Raw genomic sequence first — 6,000 nt, forward strand, 5'->3', positions numbered from 1 at the left:
AAATTATAAGTACAGTGTAGCACAAGGAAGCAAGGAGAAAGCAAAAGGGCTAGGGGGGGTGGGGCAGGGGTGTAAAAAGAACCTCCTTTAAACTGTATCTTAGAGACCTTCAGGAATCCACAACTTCCATGAAAATCAATTTCTGTTGTAATTTGAGCTTGGGGACTGGAGGTTGTGTGGGGTGAAATTTAAGCTGTACCCTGGTATTTAGGAGTAGCTAGGAAAGGAATGCAGTTTAGCCTGTCTGAGAAAAAAAAGTGTTTATTTCCACCTGTCAGCATTCTTCCTGAAAAGGACCCGGGATAGGTGCCGATGGTGGTCTTGACCATCTCCCCTGTGCACGACTAATTTCGAATCCACGTGGCATCGCAAGGTTAGCAAGAGAGGTAAACTAGAGCACCAGTGACTTGGCGAAAATGGTATTTGATTTTGGAAGTAAATTGGACACATTTATGGCTCACAGTGTAACATAATACCAGAATTTGTGAGATCAAATTCATCATTTCCTTGTTGGCCAATCACATTAAAATAAATAAAGGCCAGGGTGAGCAGTAGGAACATTTGCATTTCTGGGGTAAGCAAGGCTTTGAAAGGATGGTGGGTTGGTGAACGACATAAGTTCCATACACGTTGTTACACTTGATTCTTGAAATGGCTAGATAAAAAAATACATTATTTTAGTACATAATTAAATTCCCGAATGTAGAGCTGGGGTTAACACGCTACAGCCCTATAACAGGAAGAGACCGTGGAGCTGGTATTCCATTTTCACCAAGACAGTCCTTCCTGACAATGAGTGAAGCAGTCTTATCTAAAAATGAGAGATTTATGCAAGTTTGCAATAAACCTTAGGTCTTTACCTCTTCACTGAGTGTGTAGCGTATATTCCCATATAGCAGGCTGCCCTAAATTGCCATCAGAGCTGCTCCTGCTAGCTATATGGCCAAAGCCTAAAGGGACATGCTGAATGCCTATCCCCTTGAAAGTGTTGGCCAGTTAGCGTGTCCGCTCTTCCACTGGGCGCTTGTTGGCTGTGGTGGGGTTCTGTACTGCCACTTTAACAACGATGGGCAACACCGCCTTCCTCCCAAGGTAAACTGCAGTTAACAGGTGTACATCCTCATTGTGGTTTGGCAAAGCAGACATGATGGAAGCATTCCCAAATTCTTCCTTGCCCTTCTTTTTGTGAGGAAGCTAGAAGACTCCTGCGATGGTGGGTTGTGCCCTCCTTAAGAGTCAGGGAGTGCCCACTCCCACCGACACAAGGTTGTGTTCACTGTCTGCACTATCTCTGCAGCTCACTTAGCTAACAGGGACCCTGCTTCTGCGCAGTAGCCGCCTATAATTATTAGAGTGCGTACCTGGGACCATGAACCCCCGCGGTATCATACAGCCGAGAAAAGTTGTAAATACAGTGTTGAACAAGTAAGTCAGAAAAAAAGCAGAATTGGGGGAAAAAAGAAAAGATTTCTGCTCTAAAAGATTTAAAGGCACTCCTACATTAGAGACATGGGGGCAGTCATATTGACGAACACAATGCGTGAATAAAGCTAATTTATCGTCGCATTGGTGATGTAGATGTTCATCTAGCTGGCTGTGCCAAGGCTGAGCTTCCGTCAGTGATCCAGTCACAGAAAGTGCAACAGAAGGTGATGTTCGACAGACTGGAAGAGCCGAGAACCTTCTGTGGCAAAGCATTTGCATTAGATAAATTCCAACAACAGTTTGTTCAAATGATTTTTAGGACCCTAGGTCAAGTGAGAATCCACCTTGATTGACCTTACGTAAAAGATCTGATCATCTTTGAAGAAGAGGACAAACCTTCAACATGAAGTGCTTACACATGTGCACTTCAGACTTAGAGGCCATCGTCTGTGAAAGTGTAAATAAAAAATGAAATCCTTTTACAGCAAAATCTCATGATTCCAATATATGTCACAGTCCACAACTGCGAAAACAGATTCCCGGGAGGGGGCGATGGAGGGAGAGGGGAGCTGGTGGCAAACGAATGACACTTCTTAAATATATTCTTAATTACAAAAGAAAACTGGTTTTACCATCTGTGAACGAGGAAGGTTTGCAGATTCTATTTCATGAAGTGAAAGGTGATGGTCACCGCTCTGTGTCCGTACCAAGTACTAATGCTTTTTGCTCCCCATGCCATTCCAGTTTAGACCCAGCCATATGCTAATCACTCTTTGACCAAGCTCCCCATGGGAACATTCCAGCACGAACTGCCAGGCCCTCCCTGGACTGGAAACAAGCATCCTGGTACAGGTTTCTTAGCCTCACCCCTCATCAGCATTGGCTAGCTTGACTCCAGGGGCAAGGAGAGCACGGGACCCACGTCTGGGCAAACCCATCCCACTCAGGGTGACAAATACAAAAAGAACAATTCATGGACAGTATGCTGCACAAAGTCAAACATTCATCCCAGTACAGAGATCTGAACCTAAATCCATCGTTTCTTTGCTCCCCATGCCATTCCAGTTTAGACCCAGCCATATGCAAATCAGTCTTAACCCTGCTCCTCATGGGAACAGTCCAGCTCGAACTGCCAGGCTAGGTCCTCCCTGGACTGGAAACAATCATCCTAGGACCGTTTTGGGGGTTTCACACCTCATCAGCCAGGATAGTACTAAGTACTAAGCACACAGTCTAGGCTTTACCTGCAATGGAGAAGAAGAGAGGTAAACAGCCAGGAAGTGACTTTAATGGTGGACAGTGATGGTAGTTACGAAGTATAAGGCATTGCCATAGTCGTCGTGAGATTACCAAGGCCGGGACAATCAGGCTTCTGGACGGTGGTGGGAAGTCAAGGACCTTCCTCATCAGTCTAAGAATGGTGTAGCAGCTAGCTGCGGGTTTCTTGGTGGTCCATGGTGAGCTTGTCATCTAGCCTTATCCTCACACACTTTAGCAGGCGTTTTGTGCTCTGCCGGTTCCCCAGACAGAGCCTGGCTTCTGATGTTGTTGCCCAACAACATGCGCTTAGTCTTGTCTTTTGTTCAACTTCAGCCGACAGTTAGCCATACAGCCGGCCACTTCTTGAAGATAGGGGGCCAACTGAAGGTTATTCGAGCTGGAGCCAGGGGGGGCTGACATGACTTTATTGTCAGCGTAGGAGACCAACGACATCCCATAGGAATGTGCAATTTCAGCCAAGGAGCTCATATAGAAGTTAAAGAAAGCGGCCCCAGGGCTGAGCCCTGCAGCACCCCGCATCTCAAAGGCAATACTGTCAGAATAGCAGAACTGGTCTAGTACCTGGAAGGTTCTATTCTCCAGGAAAGAGATGAGCCATTTCAGTGCTCTACCTCCAATGCCGGCATTATATATTCTCTGAATGAGCATGGTGCGGTCAACAGTGTTGAAGGCCACACTGAGAAATGGTAGCTGTGGAGCCACATTGGTCCAGTAGCTGTCTCAATTCCTCCACCACAGCCAGCAGAGCAGTTTCTGTCAGTTGCGGACGGCATGGCTCGCGGGTGGCGGGGCAGGCGCAGGGGGTTGGGGCAGGGGTGTCACACGGGGGGATGGGGAAATAAAAAAACTTACCTCGAGGCCGGGTCCCATGTCTGCTCTGCTCCTGTTCTCCTACCTCTGACAATAACAGGAAGCAGGCAGCCAGGCTCCCTCCCCTAATCCAATAACAACGCTGCAATACAGCGTTGTGATTGGTCTGAGCACCCTGACACGGCGCTCAGGGAGGGGTGGGCATTTTCTCCATGCGAGCTGTAATGCAACCTGCATGGAGAACAGGGAAGTCTGCAAACCGCTCCTCCCCTGCCCTGCTCGGTGAGCAGAGCAGACCCGCCCACCCACCTGCCGCAAACGCAGCAGGATGCAAAACATAAAATGACAATAACTAAGTTATTGTAATTTTTTGTTTCTCACTGCTTACAAGCAGTGGAGCGATGCTCCTCCCCCATAGCGGAGGAGCTTCGCTGCTTCCCGTGCTGTGTTGTGTTCTGAACCCCATTTGGGTAGGGTGGAGGATCTCTTTGGAATTGAGGAAGGTGGAGAGATGTTTATGTGCTTCTCCAGGAGCTTGGATACTCCTGGAAGCAGGGAGATCAGCCTGTAGTTACCCACACAGAGGGGTTCAAGGCTGTTTTTTTTAAGAAGTGGATTTAACACTGTGTCATTCCACTGAAAGGGGACCAGTCCACTGATAACTGAACTGCAGCAGCCCCACTCCTCCTGAGCTTATCGCCCGCTGCGACAGTGCCGGTCATACCACCCTAAAGCTGGCACCAAGCAAATACCTTTTGCTCTGTTTCATGCACATCTCACTAAACAGCAGATAGGGAAGAGGATGGGATCTGATGAGCTAGTCTGTGTCTTGTGTCACATGGCTAGACTACTTGTGTGTGGGTGCACCTTTTCTCGTTTATGCACGCATCTCATGTGGCATGCTTTTCATATTTGCAGATATCATACATTGGATATCATACATTGTAATCAGTATTTTATATAACATGCTATTTATTTTTGGGAGAATCCCACATATTAAGTTTTTGTGCTTTAGTGCATCTCTCACAATACTCATTGGTGACCTTCCACCTTCTGTATTCATTTGTAAGCTTCACACACAAACACAATTTTCTAGTGTTTAAAAGTATCACACTCACCCTCTCATATTTGTGTTCATGACTAACACTCACTTCTGAGCTTCACCCACACACAGCTCTTGCTACATACCTCACAAAACCTGTCTTCAGTGCAAGCAAATAACTTACAACACTTCTTGGTTATGTGTCTCGCACAGCTGGCTCGCTGGATTCAAGCAAGCCTGGCTGAAGACGGCTGAAATGCCAGAAACCGGTCCTAGGAAGCTTGTTTCCGGTCCAGGGAAAACATGGCTTGGCAGTTCGGGCTGGACTGTTCCCATGAGGCACAGGGTCAGACTGATTTGCATATGGCCATGTCCGAACTGGGGTGGCAGAGTGGGCTAAAGAACAGTGATGGATTAAACCCAGATCAGTTGACGGGGGGTGAGTGCTTGCAATGTTCAACACTCCGTCCATCATTTCCTTTGGTTTTTGCTTTGTTCGCCATAAGTTGGCAGGGTATGCTCAGACGTGAGTCCCTTGCTCACTTTGCCACTGGATTCAAGCAAGCCTGGCTGAAGACGGCTGAAATGCCAGAAACCGTTCCTAGGAAGCTTGTTTCCGGTCCAGGGAAGACATGGCTTGGCAGTTCGGGCTGGACTGTTCCCATGAGGCACAGGGTCAGACTGATTTGCATATGGCCATGTCTGAACTGGGTTGGCAGAGTGGGCTAAAGAACAGTGATGGATTAAACCCAGATCAGTTGACTGGGGATGAGTGCTTGCAATGTTCAACACTCCGTCCATCATTTCCTTTGGTTTTTGCTTTGTTCGCCATAAGTTGGCAGGGTATGCTCAGACGTGAGTCCCTTGCTCACTTTGCCACTGGATTCAAGCAAGCCTGGCTGAAGACGGCTGAAATGCCAGAAACCGGTCCTAGGAAGCTTGTTTCCGGTCCAGGGAAGACATGGCTTGGCAGTTCGGGCTGGACTGTTCCCATGAGGCACAGGGTCAGACTGATTTGCATATGGCCATGTCCGAACTGGGTTGGCAGAGTGGGCTAAAGAACAGTGATGGATTAAACCCAGATCAGTTGACTGGGGATGAGTGCTTGCAATGTTCAACACTCCGTCCATCATTTCCTTTGGTTTTTGCTTTGTTCGCCATAAGTTGGCAGGGTATGCTCAGACGTGAGTCCCTTGCTCACTTTGCCACTGGATTCAAGCAAGCCTGGCTGAAGACGGCTGAAATGCCAGAAACCGGTCCTAGGAAGCTTGTTTCCGGTCCAGGGAAGACATGGCTTGGCAGTTCGGGCTGGACTGTTCCCATGAGGCACAGGGTCAGACTGATTTGCATATGGCCATGTCCGAACTGGGGTGGCAGAGTGGGCTAAAGAACAGTGATGGATTAAACCCAGATCAGTTGACTGGGGGTGAGTGCTTGCAATG

This window comes from Triturus cristatus, chromosome 3_2 (genome assembly GCF_964204655.1).
Source record: "Triturus cristatus chromosome 3_2, aTriCri1.1, whole genome shotgun sequence".
NCBI classification, from domain to species: Eukaryota; Metazoa; Chordata; class Amphibia; order Caudata; family Salamandridae; genus Triturus; species Triturus cristatus.